The sequence below is a fragment of the Limulus polyphemus genome, unplaced genomic scaffold (genome assembly GCF_000517525.1).
Source record: "Limulus polyphemus unplaced genomic scaffold, Limulus_polyphemus-2.1.2 Scaffold2834, whole genome shotgun sequence".
NCBI classification, from domain to species: domain Eukaryota; kingdom Metazoa; phylum Arthropoda; class Merostomata; order Xiphosura; family Limulidae; genus Limulus; species Limulus polyphemus.
Window position 1 is genome coordinate 123,557 of NW_013668444.1, and position 13,611 is coordinate 137,167.

Genomic DNA, 13,611 nt, shown 5'->3' on the forward strand with positions numbered 1-13,611 from the left:
CTTAGTAACACCAGTCATCATAGCTATGTATCTAGTACATAGCTGTATATTGAGAATAAATCCTTAATAACACCAGTCATCATAGCTATGTATCTAGTACATAGCTGTATATTGAGAATACATCCTTAATAACATCAATCATCATAGCTATGTATATAGTACATAGCTGGATATTAAGAATACGTCCTTAGTAACACCAATCATCATAGCTATGTATCTAGTACATAGCTGTATATTGAGAATACATCCGTAGTAACATCAATCATCATAGCTATGTATCTAGTACATAGCTGTATATTGAGAATACATCCTTAGTAACATCAATCATCATAGCTATGTATCTAGTACATAGTTGGATATTGAGAATGCATCCTTCGTGCATGTGAAATTTTCCAGGTGCTTTGAATCATGATATTCATTGTAAATAGGAAATTGTATCTTCTGACCAATCATGCAAGTTTGATAAACAGTTGCTCAACTTATCCACTTTTTTGTCAATATCAAGAAACTCAACAAACAATCCATTGATACTTAAATATGATATTAAGTTCATGCAGTGAAGTGCATATCCTTACAAAACTCGACATGATACACCATTATTATGTATGTTTAGTGTTCATTCTTGTACATTTTTCTCAATACCAAGAAACTCAACAAACAATCCTTTGATACTTAGATATGATATTAAGTTCATGCAGTGAAGTGAATATCTTTACAAAACTCGACACTATGCACGGCTCAGAAAATACCTGGCTATTTAGAATAGTTCCTTGGTCCATGTGAATTTCACCATGTGCTTTGAATCATGATATTCGTTGTTCAATGAACACTTCAGTGAAATACTGTGCTAAGATATCAAACTATAGATACACTTGGACCCACTTGGTGAAGTAAACATTATGACTAGCACATATTGATCACTTTGGCCAGTCTTCAAGAAAGAATCAACTATATCCAGGGATATTTTCTATAATGAAGAATTCTCTGTCAGAGTTTTCCGTATTTTGACTAATTTGTTTGTCTGGGCAGCACACAAAGTACATTGTTTGTCATGAATGTGATCAAAACATGTTTTTGAACATTGATGCATGTAGAAATAACACCCTACTAGGAACCATATACAATGCTTGAAGTATTCTCTGCTCCAAAACTGTGGGGACCACTAGCTGCATCACAGATCAAGAATCATATGTAGTCATTTATAGCAGTGGTACAGCACACTTTCTTTCACTTTAAGCTGCACTTAGAAGTGCTACAGTTTACATGCTTCAGTTTAATGTCCTATAGCAAATTCATACAAATTCATATTCTATTGTTAAAACTTCTGAAGCATTATTCTTAGAGTTCGTTCATGAATGGAATCATCATGTACTCTACATTTCACTCTTTACATAGTGTCCTGGGTCAGGACATTGAATAAGCAGATAAACTCTCACTATTTGGTTAAGTTATTCATAAGTATTTTTATGTTGTTGTTTTAGCCTACGATGTACAAAAAAGCCATATTCTTGTAATGTTTTAATCGAATGTGCAATTATCAGCGACATAAGCGAATGATAAATTTTCTATCAGACAGATTTAATACTTAACAGATATACATTATTTCCATTCAGGAATATGATTAGGGTGTATTTGTGATAATAATACTTCAATTTCATCATCACTAGGCTCAGTATTCAACAAGAAAGACAATATTTTCTTGGATATGCTAACACTGAAGCTTCTACTAAAGCAGCATTTAATTAATGATACACTTTGTAAAAGCTTGAATTCCACCCAAAATGAAGTTTGGGTTTAATCAGAGCAGATAATAGTGTATCAATCGCAGAGAAAGTGGCCACAAACATCGATTGTACAAATAAATTGTGGATTTCTCATTCAGTATCTACTGCTGTGATATTCACATGTACTGTCTCCATTACAGTGTAAATGTCTCTCACCCAAGTCTCTCACTCAGTTGGCATTCTCTCAATGAACTTATTCATATGGATATCCTTACATTATACAGAAGTCATAATGGAATATGTAAGCAACGTAAACCATCTGTGTAACCAGTCACGCTCTTTGTTGAGCTTATTTTTTTAGTTTTGAACTCAGCCCAATGGATAGGTTGATTCACCACCATATATATAAACATTGGCGTAGTTCATCAATGACTGTAGTACCTCAGTCATTAAGTTGGTCCTCACTCAAGTGCTGAGTTCAGTCAAATGCTGCTACATCAATACTCAACATTAGGCATTGCCTTGTTTGTCCTTGGGTGCAACCAATACAAACAATAACTTGCATGAAACATTTAACCCTATCGAGATCAGTAAGAACAATTCAGGTTTCGAGTTTTCACCTGCATATTAGATTTAAAATATATAAATAAAAATGATAATTATAACGCTATATCAACTGTTATATCAAAAATGTTTTAGCATTGTTATTTTGTCATTGTGTAACAGTTAATTAGTGCAATTCATAAATAAAAATGAATAAAATATTCCAAATTTCATTTCTGAATAGCTTTGAGGAGTCTCGCATATAAACAACACATTAAATTTATCAATTTTGTCAGTCCATTCTAAAGTATGGGCTTATACCCTCTAAGAAACTATCATCACTGTATGTTATCTATCACTAGGTTAGTTTGATCTGTTAGTGGTTTCTATTACTAAAACCTTATGTTTCCACTAGTTTATGATGTCAAGGTATATGTTATTAACAATTACTTATGAAGCTAACCTTTGGAAATAGCTATACACAATGTTTGAATACGATTTGATGGAGCATATTATAAACTATGTACCTAAATGTACAGCAAATGAAGTAGTTTGAACAATAATCTATGATTTCTCCAGACAGTAATTAAATAGAGCTCCTGTAGGGATCTTAAACAGCCCAGTTTTCCCTTTGCTCATAATGTCTTTGATTTATGAAAAATATATCTTTTGCAAGGAGTTCTAAACTTGTGCTAAGTTAAGAACAGTGCCGAAAAGTACATCTTTTAAGAAAGACAAAAACTCCTCAATAAGAAATCCTTGTCATAACCCTAAAATCTATATCATATTCTTTGTTATTTTCAGATGCACTGATTTATCTTACAAGTAAGAATAGTAAAAGAAGAAGGATGGTAGAAAATGTATTATGGAGTTAAGTATAATTACTGACTGTGGGATGAATAAGGAGATCAAACACTTTATGAAACAAAGTGCTAAATAATCCATATTAAACAACACAAGTACGCATAGACAAGTGAAGAGGGTACTCAGTATCAGAAGTAGATCTGAAAGAATGTTTGATCAGACTAATAGATTATAAAGATTATATACAAACCACAGTAGCACCACTTCTCCAAACGCACGCACACACTCTATTCACATTGCTGACGATTCAGTATGTAAATAAACGAAGGCCACAGTCGCCAGGTGTCACAAAATCCGTTACACACTTGATGTCGCTATTCAAACCAAATATCGTAGTAAACAATGTATCTCTATGACAGTCTCTTTCATCAGAGAATTTAATTGACTATAAAGAGAACTGACCACAATGAGCACATAGTAAATCAAGTACTTCATAATCCAAGGCTTTTCCAGGGTTTCCTGAAGCGACATCGCTCACCCACACATACCCATGTAAGAACACAAAATGCATGTATTCATTCAATAGTAATATTTTTTTTAAGTTAGTCTTGTAACCCCAATCGCGAGCGGGGAGAAGGAGGATTGCCAATCCTCGAACACCCCCAGTAACTAATCAATTAATCAATTGGTTAATTTTCCGAATGCCTGTAGAGCATTAACAAGTAAATTACACTCCTTTACGTACGCATGCACACCTACACACGGAAGATATTGATAATGTTGAGTTAATAAGATATACTCACCTGTCTAGCACGCATGCACACCTACACACGGAAGATATTGATAATGTTGAGTTAATAAGATATGCTCACCTGTCTAGCACGCATGCACACCTACACACGGAAGATATTGATAATGTTGAGTTAATAAGATATACTCACCTGTCTAGCACGCATGCACACCTACACACGGAAGATATTGATAATGTTGAGTTAATAAGATATACTCACCTGTCTAAACTAAAGAAAAATAAATAGCTGGTACGTTTCACCTACCACAGTAGTAATTGAATCCCAGGTGAAAACTCTTAAAGACCTTTGTTGTTTTTACGAGATAATATGCCAATTATGATTTTTATCTAAATATTCTTCCAGGTGTTTGAATTAGTTATTTAAAAGTGAATGAGTATTTATATGATAGATAAGTTAAAATACTTTCTAAACACGTGTCTTACTCTTTGGTAATCGTTCAACGAACAAAACTTTAAAAAGAAGGGAAACTGGGATGTTTCTTATAAATTTCCAACCATAATGTTTACATAGTTGAAGTTTTAGATGAGGCATGTTTAAACTGTAAAATAATATTTTTTTTTTACTGAATCATTTGAAAACAGGCAGTAGAAGATATTTCCTGAAGTATTAGCAAAATCGTACACAGTAATTTGAGTTCTACTCTTTTAAACGTAAGGAACCCCACGCGTTCTTCATCGCTGTAATTATTCTGGTTTTGATCTCAGAGGGATTAGGGATAATGATGTTCTTGTCTTAGATGTTCTTGTGAATAAGGATAAAAATCCCTTTTTGAGCACTGCAGGAACACGTGGATTTAATACGGATGAATATGAAATTACATGTCGTATAGAAAAGTTTCAGAATTTCCTAATAACCATAAAATACAATCTGTAACCGTGGACTTACAGCCAATTCTTACAACCTCTATAACCTAGCACATGAAGAACTTTAAATTGGAAGCCAGAAAAACAAAAATAATTTTTATGCTACTTCGTTTACATATTGAAAAATAATAAGATCTTTTTGTCACAACAAAAAATTCAGATGCATGCACACTGGCAACATAAACTCATTTTACCAACAAGACAAAATAACTGGGATATTTATTCAACATATATCTAATAACAGAGAGAAATATACTACAAGGAACTCTACGAGACATGATATTTTATACAGAATATAGCTTTAAACTTCCGTTTCCATTCTGGTTCAATAGATGACTTGGTTGGTCCACTTGTGTGCACAAATATGAGGTTATAAAAAGTCACATTTGTTAAAAATTAGAAAAAAAATATGTTTTAATACATATACACACGTTTAACAAATTTAACGCATAATATATTTTTTGATGATCACATGTGTGTCATTATTAGAAATTTTTGATAGTTTTTTTTTCTGTTCTTCAATTTGAGGGTACATGGTTCGCGTCCTGTTGCTGCACAATAATTCTTCTCATATTGGGACCGCATTTATGTTATAAGAGTGATGGCCGAATCCTGCTTTTTAGATTAAAGTAGGCCAAGAGTTGGCGGTGGGTGCTGTTGCCTTCTTTCTTGTCTATCAGTTCAAAATTAGAGGTAGCTAGCGCATATAACCTTTGCATAGCTTTGAGCGAATATCCGAAACAATCAAACAAAATTATTTTCTATAATTAGAGCTATTAACCACTTTCATTTTGAAAACCAGAAAGTTTTATCAGTTTTAGTTTTGTATACTAAATGTTTTGTTATGTATTCAAGCAAATATATTTATATAAAAGGGTAAAATTATAGTCATTACGTAGTTAACTCATATTTTGCGAATATATATGTATGTGTTACATCAATTCTAAAATAGACAGCTTTCTGAAACACTTAAATACACTCACTACTAACACAAGACGTTGGAGACATGTACCATTGGCAGAGAAAATGCACTCCACTAGTCTGATTTTGGTACTTTTCAGTATTAGGTATACAACCAGGCTTGAATTGGTGATTTTCGTGCCGGGCTGGGTATCGAAAGAACCAGTAATCAAGTCATGATATGTCTCTTCACACGCTTCAGATATTCTGCTTTCGAGGTAAGGTATTATAAATGGGACAGTTGATAGGCTATTTGGTTAAGAGTAACCGTCAATGCAACGGGTATTGTGGGCTGATTACCTTTCCTTTGGATAGCAATTCTTTATCAGGGATGGCTGTGTTTAAACTTTAGGGTTCTCTGATATAGCCGTTTAACCCATGTGTAGATAAGGCGTCATTCTGGTTAAAATTACCAGATACCAATTTTACGAATATAGATAAGTCATAATTAGTTAAAATGTCTTTATTTTATAAACTTCGTATAAAATTACCCAATATCTATATGTTCACAACTGTTCCTTGTTTTGTAAAGCAAACAACAATTTTCACAGTCATATTTTAGGCTACTATTATTTTATCGAATATAGGGATTTGACTTCTCTTTTACAGCATATCCATGGCCTCTAAGTGCGAAGTGCATTTTTGCGGCAACAGGATCTTAACCCTCAAATTTGCACTTCTAGAATACCAATAATTGGGTTAAGTTCGTAAAATATTAATAAATAAGGAAACTTTCCTGATATGTTTGTGTTTGAAGGTCATAAAATTGAATTTATTTAAAGATGGGTTTGTTTGTTGTTAAGCAGAAAACTGCACAATGGGCTATCTGCACTATGTCAACTACAGGGATTGAACCCTGCATTTTAGCATTATAAGCTCTCAAGCTTACAGCTGAGCCACCAGAAGGCTATTAAAGAACAACAAGAAGGTTGAGGAGAGCTACTGATTCTCTCACTCAAAAAAATTACATATAGGCGGTAGTTAATGTTAAAACAAAATACAAGTTAAAGTTATTTTACAATTTTCTAATTCATGTATTTTCCAATTTTAAATACATAAATATAGATAAACTAATTTAAATGTTTTCACTCTAATTGCGTGTTTGAACTTTCAAAGTAAGTAATTACGTTAACTCGAAATCCATAGCTTATTTAGCTATGCAACAATGTAAGTGAATCAGTTTGCACTAAAGGTACTATAAACTCATAAACTGAAGTACACAAGTGTGAAGCCAAAACTGTAGTGAGAAAATTGTTACTGCTTATTTCTTCCAGTATTGCGAATATTTAAGTTAAGATGTTTTTATTGAAAAACGACGAGACGAGCGTGTGCATTATTATTTTAGTCTTTAAATTCTATAAATACTATAAATTCCATTGATATACATGTATATACACACTAGACTGCTAATGTGTTTGGCGCCATCTTATTAGAACCATTAACCTTAGCTATAATTCTTTGGCGTTACATCGTACAATAAGATTTATTTTAATTAAATTAATCAGTGCTGTGTTGCCACATATCATAATGTTAGCTATAATTCAGCTATTATCTTTGTACTTATATCTCTCACAAACCGATCCATTGTAAAAAGATCTAGGACAAACATTATTTCATTACTAAGATTCTGTAGTGCCCCTCTTAGAATATCCGGGAAATTTCATACGAAATTTATAAAGAAAATGCTTTTTTCTATTACCCTAAAAGCTCTCTCACGTAGATATAGTAAAGAACTAGATTCGGACTTCAGCTCACTTCTAGTAAAAATTAAGTAGACATTTGATTTTGTTTTCTTTTTTTTTATTCACACACACAAAATAAAGTATAGAATTACATAAATTTCCAAACGAGTAAATATCAAGCAAATTTCAAACTTTTTTCTCGGAAAATTAACAAAATAATAGATTTATTAACAAAAGAGAATAATGTTTGTGATGGTGTTAAGGCCTAAGGATTTTTCCTGACATTTTCCCACTACTTAATATTATACCTTTGCAATGTTCTTATTAGAAATGCCAAGAAGAAAGTTTCTGTATAATAACTATTTATAGCTTTATTTTTATTAGAGAAAGCAAATGTTTAGGAAACGTCTCATACCTTGTTCTTTCCAGACTACGTCTGTTAATTTTGTAAGTGGGAAATGTTTCAGTAGCTACGGTATTATTTTTCTTTTTCAAATGTACTTTCATTACCAGTATAAATAATTCTATTGGTCTGTCAATGGTCTTTAAACTATATTTTGAGGTTGAATCCGTCTTTTTCAGACTGATATATAGCAGTTAATTTGGATTCAGCTGGAAATATTGGGGTTTGTGAGGTATCGAATGAGAATTATATATCTATTAAGTTTTTATGGAATATTTAAAACTGTTATAAAGTTATTTTATTTCTTTTATCTAATTACTCCTCAAAACACAGAAAAGGTTCTATGCAGTTAAACTTTTCCAATGTGCTTTCATGACTCTAAGAGCTATCTCACGTAAAAAATAATGACTTTCTTGAGTAATGAAAAAATAAAAACAACTGTAGAGTGATATCAGAGACCTATAACAGCATAATGTCTTGGTATTATTAAGCTGTAATGATAACTACCAGAAATATCAAAAGTAATGTACCAACTGTAAAACTTGTGTTATTGCTTTAACAAACTTCACTGCATCCAGAAGTTTGGTGTCCTACATTAGAGGTGATGATAATTGTCAACACTTATGCACACATATTGCAATCTATATAGTTTAGAGATAATGTCTAGGCATTATTTTTGTGACTTTCAAACTAGAATATCAAAGAAATGAATTTACTTACAATAAAATTAGGTAAGTTTTATATTTATATGTACGGATTTAAAACATTAATATTACACAGTCCAGTGAATCGGAAACATTATTTATTAAATTGTAAAGTATAAATTTAGTCAAATTAAGAAGTTACTCAAGTAAAATGAAAAATAAAAAGTGGTCATTGGATTGTAGAATTTAAATTGGCTATTTAAGAATCCAATATATATATATACAGGTTAAGTAGTTAGCACACAAAAAAGTTGTAATATTTTCAAAATATGATCCAAAACTCTAGCGCTTTCGAATAGATGAATATTCTTCTTCAGGAGAATAAAGGGTTATGTTTAATGAGTGTGATGAAATATATAGGCTCAGATGTCGATGTCACGTAAACCGGATATTCAATATGAGTTGGCCTTGAGAGCTAGCCAATCATAACCTAGAGTTGTTTGTGTCAGGTTTAGTGTAAGGTAACATCAGTTGCTATTAAGAGAGCGTGAGAACGATGCCGGCTCTTGGTCAATCTCTAACGAATTAGAGGATTTACAGTACTATAAGTTATTAGAAAATGATTGGAGTGAGCGAGTACGGCGGCCTCCTTTTTAGGTTCAGCCGGTATGGAGATTAAAAGACCCCCTTAGGTTATGAACGTTATAATCCGATATATGGAAAACAGATGCAAGGCTGGAAAGAAATGAACTGATTCCACATGGGTAAGAAATCCAGAGGATGTGAGAGAGAACGAATAAACCGAGAGAGGCGAAAGAAGAAAGTAATATGCTGCAAGTAAGAAATAAAAGTTATTTATAAATCTACATGTTATTAATTAACATTTATAAACAGCAATCTGTTATTCTTACATTGGTATGAGTAATTTCCTAATAGGAATAAATCAAAACCTAAATAAAGTTGATGGACATAAGAATGGAAAGCAAAGCGGAAGTATAACACAATTGTAGCAAAGTACTCTTCCAGCACTCTCTCCACTTCAACTAATGTTACCTTACACTTAACTTCATAACACATATTGGAAAGTTTATAAAACGCTCCCGGGTGGGATAGGGGTAAATGTACGGACATACAACGCTAACATATGTGGTTCAATTTCCCATAGTGGACAAAGTACAGAGAGTATAGTATGTGGATTTGCGCTAAAACATTTAGATTAAAAATATAAGTGAAAGAATTATTGTAAATAAAAAACTAATTTATTTTGTACTTGAATTTAATGAAATATTAATCAGAGCAATAAATAACATTATCAAATAAAATAAGAATCATGGCCTCAATTTAATTTTTCAGTGAATTCAAATACAAAAACAAATATTTATTTTTCCGTTTACAATGTTGTTACCATTATTTTTATAATCTTTCTCAAAATTATAAATTATTATTATTTTTTAGTTTTTATGAGCAAATACTAGATTGTGAAACCAGCTATTATAATTGATTGTTAATTAATTACATTATAATTGTGAAACAATAACCTTGGAACGCTGTATTAGGTACAGTCAAGTGTATATATGATTAAATTAAATATTTGATCACCTCATTTATAAATACTTAAAATTCGTTGCACTATATAAGTAAAAAAATCCATTCATTAAACAGCAACTGCTGTTACTCCAGGAAAAAAAAATATTCAATTCTCCAGATAAAAAGAACTTAATGAGAATAGGCATTTACGGTTTGTACTAAAAAAAACTCTATGTAACAGTGTTACCATACTTTATTACTTTTTACTGTTTACCTTAGATAGGTTACGGATAGTGTGCTTTTAATTTGATAATTTACCTTTATTGTGCTTAAAAAATTGAATCTTTTTCAGCACTTAAATAAAAAGTGGAATTTTAGGAATTTGATTAAACTAAAACTTTCCTGCTATGAACAGATTTAGTGTGGAGGTGAAGCATCAAATTTTAAATTATTTTCATGTGGTTGATTGAAGCAGAAGTAATGGAGAAGTTATAGAATAAATATGTCATCGTTTTTTAATGTTTTGATGGTATTTTTCTGCTCTTCAATGTTGCAAGTAGATGTAACATGATTTAATCCAAAATAAAAGTCAAGCGTAGCTGCGCTAGACAATGTTTAAAGGTAGGGCCGTTTAATGTTTTAGAAAGTTATCATACAGTGTAGGCAGCAATCTTCTTTTAATTGGAATCTTTATTTATGTGTTTATTTCAAAATCAGCTCCTTACTAAACACGTATATTGTAAACTTCATATTCATGTTTCAGTTTTTAAAGCTGTGTTTTTTCTTCTTCTCTAAATGCTAAGTGTTTTCCTGTAGTCTAGCTATTCCTCTTACTAAATATTGTTGATACCATTTGTAATAAATCCACTCATTGCCATAGCTGTCTCTGAGGTATCATGAAAAGGGCATAATAAATTCAGTACTATACTCGATGGCCTAAGGATTAAAGAAAATCGTGTTGTCTCTAACACTTGATGAATAGAAGCCGACCTTCCAAACGCTTCCAGATTATTGGGTCATTTTGACTGTAATTTAAAAAAAAAACGAAAGTTTTCTCACCCTACTTTTCTCTTGCTGCATGTGGATTGGCCACTCATTAAGCGCACGCTAGAAACTATATAAAAATATACTGGTTTTTGCACATTACATTACAAAGAGAGATTAAGGTTACTTTTCACCACAGATTTGTTTGTTTTTTTTTGGTATATTTAGAAACAAAATATTTTTATCCCAGTCTGGACTGTAAACTTGAGGGCTCATGATTCATTTCTGTGACATAAAAACGCGCTTCGTGCTTTGGGTCGTGAGTGCACTAAGAGTGACTATCAAATTCCACTATCCTTTAGAGAAGTTTAAGAGTTGGCGATGGGTGGTATTGAATAGCTATTTCTCTCTAGTTTATCAATTCAAATTAGGGGCGGCTATGTGCAGATAGCAGTTGTGTAGCTATGTACGAAAATTGTAAAATCAAAAAAACAAATTTCTCATTATGGATAAAATAAGCTTTTCTTTCAAATAAAATATTCAACATTATTCATAAAGCGAAATAAAAGCAAAAAATAATTGTGTTATGTGTTATCTTTGTTTCTATTAAGTCATAATATAACCGTATAAATTAATGTTAAAAGTAAAAGCTTTACTATAGAAATTCCATTAACCTACACAACTATTCAGAAAGAATCTAACGCCTATTTGTTGAGTTAATACATTATCGTCAATACACACTAGAGAAAGTTCATTTTTAATAGATCGCAGCGAGTTTGTTAGTTTATGAAAGAGGAAATATTATTAAGTTCAAACTGATAATATAATTTTCACTAAAACGAACAGGGCTACAGTTTAAAATAATAAATTACTTCATACAAAATAATTACTGACGACTTAAGTGTTAGTGAATTTAAAATAATTTTCAAATCTAGTAAAGGATAAGATATTGTAAGTTGGAATTGCATTCAGGGTGCATCAAATTACATGTTCACAAACTTGAGTTTTACAGCATTTCTAAGTCTATAGTATAGAAAATTTAGTTCAGATAACGCTTTCCAAACTGAGTCATCCTTACATAGCGTTAGTATGCATTTCAACCACACCAAGTGTCAACGACCACCCTTTTTCTTCCTGTTGTTCATGTTGCTGCTGACACGTTATTTGATCATTCAAATTGTGATTTACAAACAAAAGGATTATTTCTCATTCTACTTTCCTTATCATTATTGACAACATTTCTCTCGCAATTGGTGATGATAGAAATATATATATACTTCATTAGTTTTAAACTACAGCAAAAATATGGCATTTTATCTATTTTTGAGCTATTCACTAGCGTGAAGTCATCCTGCTAGCACCACATCTAGAACTCTCCCACGGGGCCAGCTCGTTCACTGTAAAATAACGACGAAGTGACTTTTACTAGTAATATTTTAGGTCTATTGAGATAAAAAAAATCTTGTATTTTTAATTTTGTGTCTTATAACAGAAAACAGATTGCTAGGAGAATGCCATTTTTTTTCATCACACTCAATTATCATCTAAAGAAAAATGTTTTTTTATATGGACGTACAGGAACAAATATTTCTCTGTATCTGGTCTGACCTGATGGATTTGTTTCCCAGACAGTGCTAAAAAAATTAAACATGCTGGCTAGCATTTTAAATAACGTTAATAATTTACACTTACTAAGTTAGCGTTGGACAAATGTCAAGATTATATACATTTTGGATGAACCTCGTAAACAATATCCATAATTTATACATTCTGAGTTAGAATTCTAAATAATTTAAGGAAAATACAGATATAATGATCATATATACTTTTTTCTTCTTTTGCATAGAACTTAAGTAATAAGTCTTTCGAATTGAAAATCTACAAGTTATTAGTAATTCCTTATAGCTTTCGGTCTACAGCATGTAGGTCAGACACAAACGACGTTGAAACACCTACTAATTGTTTCTCTCTGCTTTGTCTACAGGTAGTATTCGTATGATAACAATAAAAGTGCGCGTAATCACGGGCCGAGCTGTGATTCTGAAAGTTCATTGCATGCGTCTCGTCACCCCACATACACAAATAATAATAATAGTAACTGTTCTCCACGCTTTGGGGTCGTGGTTTTCTTTGTTCAATTTCGCCCCCTCACGACTGAAATGGCAAACATATTCGTGACAGTTTTTGATCTCCTCGAGGCTAGCAGATTGTGAGCCGAGAGCCCTTGGACTGTGGGTGTGTATAAGAGTGACAGTCAAATACCATTATTCGGTTAAAGTAGCCCAACAGTTTGCTGTGCGTGCTATTGACTAGCTGTCTTTTCTCTAGTCTATCACTTTTAAATTAGAGACGGCTAGCGCAGTAGCCCTTAAAAAGCTTTGCGTGAATATTCGAATGATGAAGCAAACGAAATTCCGAAAAATATTGATATATTTGTTTAATATATTCGTTTTTTATCTATGTTCAGTATTTTTCAAACTCTTATTGTGGAAAGGCATATGATCAAGAGTTGTATTAGATGAAAACAATGAATAAAATTCAATCTGTGGGTCGCGGGTTCGAATCCCCGTCCCATCACACATGCTCGCCCTTTCAGCCGTGGGGGCGTTATAATGTGACGGTCAATCCCCCTATTCGTTGGTAAAAGAGCAGCCCAAGAGTTGGC